The sequence below is a fragment of the Asterias rubens genome, chromosome 11 (assembly GCF_902459465.1).
Source record: "Asterias rubens chromosome 11, eAstRub1.3, whole genome shotgun sequence".
NCBI lineage: Eukaryota > Metazoa > Echinodermata > Asteroidea > Forcipulatida > Asteriidae > Asterias > Asterias rubens.
Window position 1 is genome coordinate 10541909 of NC_047072.1, and position 7015 is coordinate 10548923.

The following is a 7015-nucleotide window of genomic DNA, read 5'->3' on the forward strand; positions in this document are numbered from 1 at the left end:
TTGTAGCTATCAGTTGTAGTATCAGTTGTAGCATCAGTGTAGCATCAGTTGTAGCATCAGTTGTAGCATCAGTTGTAGCATCAGTTGTAGCATCAGTTGTAGCATCAGTTGTAGCATCAGTTGTAGCATCAGTTGTAGCATCAGTTGTAGCATCAGTTGTAGCATCAGTTGTAGCATCAGTTGTAGCATCAGTTGTAGCATCAGTTGTAGCATCAGTTGTAGCATCAGTTGTAGCATCAGTTGTAGCATCAGTTGTAGCATCAGTTGTAGCATCAGTTGTAGCATCAGTTGTAGCACCAGGTGTAGTATCAGGTGTAGTATCAGTTGTAGTATCAGTTGTAGTATCAGTTGTAGTATCAGTTGTAGTATCAGTTGTAGTATCAGTTGTAGCATCAGTTGTAGCATCAGTTGTAGCATCAGTTGTAGCATCAGTTGTAGCATCAGTTGTAGCATCAGTTGTAGTATCAGTTGTAGTATCAGTTGTAGCATCAGTTGTAGCATCAGTTGTAGCATCAGTTGTAGTATCAGTTGTAGTATCAGTTGTAGTATCAGTTGTAGTATCAGTTGTAGTATCAGTTGTAGTATCAGTTGTAGTATCAGTTGTAGTATCAGTTGTAGCATCAGTTGTAGCATCAGTTGTAGCATCAGTTGTAGCATCAGTTGTAGCATCAGTTGTAGCATCAGTTGTAGCATCAGTTGTAGCATCAGTTGTAGCATCAGTTGTAGCATCAGTTGTAGCATCAGTTGTAGCATCAGTTGTAGCACCAGTTGTAGCACCAGTTGTAGCACCAGTTGTAGCACCAGTTGTACCATCAGTTGTAGCATCAGTTGTAGTACCAGTTGTAGTACCAGTTGTAGTACCAGTTGTAGCATCAGTTGTAGTATCAGTTGTAGCATCAGTTGTAGCATCAGTTGTAGCATCAGTTGTAGCATCAGGTGTAGCATCAGTTGTAGTTTTAGGTGTAGTTTCAGTTGTAGTTTCAGTTGTAGTATCAGTTGTAGTACCAGTTGTAGCACCAGTTGTAGCACCAGTTGTAGCACCAGTTGTAGCACCAGTTGTAGCATCAGTTGTAGCATCAGTTGTAGCATCAGTTGTAGCATCAGTTGTAGCATCAGTTGTAGCATCAGTTGTAGTTTCAGTTGTAGTATCAGTTGTAGTATCAGTTGTAGTATCAGTTGTAGTACCAGTTGTAGTACCAGTTGTAGTATCAGTTGTAGTATCAGTTGTAGTATCAGTTGTAGTACCAGTTGTAGCATCAGTTGTAGCATCAGTTGTAGCATCAGTTGTAGTTTCAGTTGTAGTTTCAGTTGTAGTATCAGTTGTAGTATCAGTTGTAGCATCAGTTGTAGCATCAGTTGTAGCATCAGTTGTAGTATCAGTTGTAGTATCAGTTGTAGTATCAGTTGTAGTATCAGTTGTAGTATCAGTTGTAGTACCAGTTGTAGTATCAGTTGTAGCATCAGTTGTAGCATCAGTTGTAGCATCAGTTGTAGTTTCAGTTGTAGTACCAGTTTGTAGTATCAGTTGTAGTACCAGTTGTAGTACCAGTTGTAGCATCAGTTGTAGCATCAGTTGTAGCATCAGTTGTAGTATCAGTTGTAGCATCAGTTGTAGCATCAGTTGTAGCATCAGTTGTAGCATCAGTTGTAGCATCAGTTGTAGCATCAGTTGTAGTTTCAGTTGTAGTATCAGTTGTAGTATCAGTTGTAGTATCAGTTGTAGTATCAGTTGTAGTATCAGTTGTAGTATCAGTTGTAGTACCAGTTGTAGTACCAGTTGTAGCATCAGTTGTAGCATCAGTTGTAGTTTCAGTTGTAGTTTCAGTTGTAGCATCAGTTGTAGTATCAGTTGTAGCATCAGTTGTAGCATCAGTTGTAGCATCAGTTGTAGCATCAGTTGTAGCATCAGTTGTAGCATCAGTTGTAGCATCAGTTGTAGCATCAGTTGTAGTATCAGTTGTAGTACCAGTTGTAGCACCAGTTGTAGCACCAGTTGTAGCATCAGTTGTAGCATCAGTTGTAGCATCAGTTGTAGTATCAGAGGGTGCCTGACTACAAGCCACATCCCAGAGGGTGCCTGACTACAAGCCACATCCCAGAGGGTGCCTGACTAGAGGACATCATCCCATGTGATTGTAGCGCACCAAACATAGGTAAATTTCCAAATTCTGATCATAATTAATCAAAAGGGCTTATGAACAGACCCACATAGAGACATGCAGTGTTACACTTGTTGATTTGACTCGATTGGTATATATTTCAGGAGTCTGCAGTTCTGCTGGGGATGGGTGCTACCTGCTGCTGACAACATCCCAGAGGGTGCCTGGCTACGAGCTACATCCCAGAGGGTGCCTGACTACAAGCCACATCCCATAGGGTGCCTGACTACAAGCCACATCCCAGAGGGTGCCTGCCTAGAGGACATCATCCCATGTGATTGAAGCGCACCAAACATGGGTAAATTTCCAAATTCTGATCATAATTAATCAAAAGGGCTAATGTACAGACCCACATAGAGACATGCAGTGTTACACTTGTTGATTTGACTCGATTGGTATATATTTCAGGAGTCTGCAGTTCTGCTGGGGATTTGGTGCTACCTGCTGCTGACAACATCCTAGAGGGTGCCTGGCTACGAGCTACATCCCAGAGGGTGCCTGAGAACGAGCCACATCCCAGAGGGTGCCTGACTACAAGCTACATCCAAGAGGGTGCCTGGCTACAAGCCACATCCCAGAGGGTGCCTGACTACAAGCCACATCCCAGAGGGTGCCTGACTACAAGCCACATCCCACAGGGTGCCTGACTACAAGCCACATCCAAGAGGGTGCCTGACTACAAGCCACATCCCAGAGGGTGCCTGACTACAAGCTACATCCCAGAGAGTGCCTGACTAGAGGACATCATCCCATGTGATTGAAGCGCACCAAACATAGATAAATTTCCAAATTCTGATCATAATTAATCAAAAGGGCTTATGAACAGACCCACATAGAGACATGCAGTGTTACACTTGTTGATTTGACTCGATTGGTATATATTGCAGGAGTTCTGCTGGGGATGGGTGCTACCTGCTGCTGACAACATCCCAGAGGGTGCCTGGCTACGAGCTACATCCCAGAGGGTGCCTGACTACAAGCCACATCCCATAGGGTGCCTGACTACAAGCCACATCCCAGAGGGTGCCTGCCTAGAGGACATCATCCCATGTTATTGAAGCGCACCAAACATGGGTAAATTTCCAAATTCTGATCATAATTAATCAAAAGGGCTTATGTACAGACCCACATAGAGACATGCAGTGTTACACTTGTTGATTTGACTCGATTGGTATATATTTCAGGAGTCTGCAGTTCTGCTGGGGATTTGGTGCTACCTGCTGCTGACAACATCCTAGAGGGTGCCTGACTACGAGCCACATCCCAGAGGGTGCCTGACTACGAGCCACATCCCAGAGGGTGCCTGACTACGAGCCACATCCCAGAGGGTGCCTGACTACAAGCCACATCCCAGAGGGTGCCTGACTACAAGCCACATCCCAGAGGGTGCCTGACTACAAGCCACATCCCAGAGGGTGCCTGAGTACAAGCCACATCTAAGAGGGTGCCTGACTACAAGCCACATCCCAGAGGGTGCCTGACTACAAGCTACATCCCAGAAAGTGCCTGACTACAAGCTACATCCCAGAAAGTGCCTGACTAGAGGACATCATCCCATGTGATTGAAGCGCACCAAACATAGATAAATTTCCAAATTCTGATCATAATTAATCAAAAGGGCTTATGTACAGACCCACATAGAGACATGCAGTGTTACACTTGTTGATTTGACTCGATTGGTATATATTTCAGGAGTCTGCAGTTCTGCTGGGGATGGGTGCTACCTGCTGCTGACAACATCCCAGAGGGTGCCTGGCTACGAGCTACATCCCAGAGGGTGCCTGACTACAAGCCACATCCCATAGGGTGCCTGACTACAAGCCACATCCCAGAGGGTGCCTGCCTAGAGGACATCATCCCATGTTATTGAAGCGCACCAAACATGGGTAAATTTCCAAATTCTGATCATAATTAATCAAAAGGGCTTATGTACAGACCCACATAGAGACATGCAGTGTTACACTTGTTGATTTGACTCGATTGGTATATATTTCAGGAGTCTGCAGTTCTGCTGGGGATTTGGTGCTACCTGCTGCTGACAACATCCTAGAGGGTGCCTGGCTACGAGCTACATACCAGAGGATGCCTGACTACGAGCCACATCCCAGAGGGTGCCTGACTACGAGCCACATCCCAGAGGGTGCCTGACTACAAGCCACATCCCAGAGGGTGCCTGACTACAAGCCACATCCCAGAGGGTGCCTGACTACAAGCCACATCCCAGAGGGTGCCTGACTACAAGCCACATCTAAGAGGGTGCCTGACTACAAGCCACATCCCAGAGGGTGCCTGACTACAAGCTACATCCCAGAGAGTGCCTGAATAGAGGACATCATCCCATGTGATTGAAGCGCACCAAACATAGATAAATTTCCAAATTCTTATCATAATTAATCAAAAGGGCTTATGTACAGACCCACATAGAGACATGCAGTGTTACATTTGTTGATTTGACTTGATTGGTATATATTTCAGGAGTCTGCAGTTCTGCTGGGGATGGGTGCTACCTGCTGCTGACAACATCCCAGAGGGTGCCTGGCTACGAGCTACATCCCAGAGGGTGCCTGACTACAAGCCACATCCCATAGGGTGCCTGACTACAAGCCACATCCCAGAGGGTGCCTGCCTAGAGGACATCATCCCATGTGATTGAAGCGCACCAAACATGGGTAAATTTCCAAATTCTGATCATAATTAATCAAAAGGGCTTATGTACAGACCCACATAGAGACATGCAGTGTTACACTTGTTGATTTGACTCGATTGGTATATATTTCAGGAGTCTGCAGTTCTGCTGGGGATTTGGTGCTACCTGCTGCTGACAACATCCTAGAGGGTGCCTGGCTACGAGCTACATACCAGAGGGTGCCTGACTACGAGCCACATCCCAGAGGGTGCCTGACTACGAGCCACATCCCAGAGGGTGCCTGACTACAAGCCACATCCCAGAGGGTGCCTGACTACAAGCCACATCCCAGAGGGTGCCTGACTACAAGCCACATCCCAGAGGGTGCCTGACTACAAGCCACATCCCAGAGGGTGCCTGACTACAAGCCACATCCCAGAGGGTGCCTGACTACAAGCCACACCCCAGAGGGTGCCTGACTACAAGCCACATCCCAGAGGGTGCCTGACTACAATCCACATCCCAATACGAAACAACATACGTTTATTTGTAGTAAATTCATAACAAATAAAAAGAGAACAATATGTTTAAGGAGTGTGTTTAAGTGTTTATTAGACATTAAGTTTTGTATTGTTACTACTTAATTTGTCTTTCAATTATTTATTAGTCTAATTAACAAGGTACTCATTAACAAGGTTTTATAATTACAAAGGTCATGACATTGTTTTAGCTGTATAGAGTACTCATTAACAAGGTTTTATTATTACAAAGGTCATGACATTGTCTTAGCTGTAAAGAGTACTCATTAACAAGGTTTTATCATTACAAAGGTAATGACATTGTCTTAGCTGTATAGAGTACTCATTAACAAGGTTTTATAATAACAAAGGTCATGATATTGTCTTTGCTGTATAGAGTACTCATTAACAAGGTTTTATAATTACAAAGGTCATGACATTGTCTTAGCTGTATAGAGTACTCATTAACAAGGTTTTATAATAACAAAGGTCATGACATTGTCTTAGCTGTATAGAGTACTCATTAACAAGGTGTTATAAATACAAGGCCATGACATTGTCTTAGCTGGAAAGAGTACTCGCTAACAAGGTTTTATCATTACAAAGGTCATGACATTGTCTTAGCTGTAAAGAGTACTCATTAACAAGGTTTTATAATTACAAAGGTCATGACATTATCTTATCTGTATAGAGTACTCATTAACAAGGTTTTATAATTACAAAGGTCATGACATTGTCTTAGCTGTATAGAGTACTCATTAACAAGGTTTTATAATTACAAAGGTCATGACATTATATTATCTGTATAGAGTACTCATTAACAAGGTTTTATAATTACAAAGGTCATGACATTGTCTTAGCTGTATAGAGTACTCATTAACAAGGTTTTATAATAACAAAGGTCATGACATTGTCTTAGCTGTAAAGAGTACTCATTAACAAGGTTTTATAATAACAAAGGTCATGACATTGTCTTAGCTGTATAGAGTACTCATTAACAAGGTTTTATAATTACAAAGGTCATGACATTGTCTTAGCTGTATAGAGTACTCATTAACAAGGTTTTATAATAACAAAGGTCATGACATTGTCTTAGCTGTATATAGTACTCATTAACAAGATTTTATCATTACAAAGGTCATGACATTGTCTTAGCTGTATATTAACAAGGTTTTATAATTACAAAGGTCATGACATTGTCTTAGCTGTATAGAGTACTCATTAACAAGGTTTTATAATTACAAAGGTCATGACATTGTCTTAGCTGTATAGAGTACTCATTAACAAGGTTTTATAATTACAAAGGTCATGACATTGTCTTAGCTGTATAGAGTACTCATTAAAAGGTTTTATAATTACAAAGGTCATGACATTGTCTTAGCTGTATAGAGTACTCATTAACAAGTTTTTATAATTACAAAGGTCATGACATTGTCTTAGCTGTATAGAGTACTCATTAACAAGGTTTTATAAATACAAGGCCATGACATTGTCTTAGCTGTAAAGAGTACTCATTAACAAGGTTTTATAATTACAAAGGTCATGACATTGTCTTAGCTGTAAAGAGTACTCATTAACAAGGTTTTATAATTACAAAGGTCATGACATTATCTTATCTGTATAGAGTACTCATTAACAAGGTTTATAATTACAAAGGTCATGACATTATATTATCTGTATAGAGTACTCATTAACAAGGTTTTATAATTACA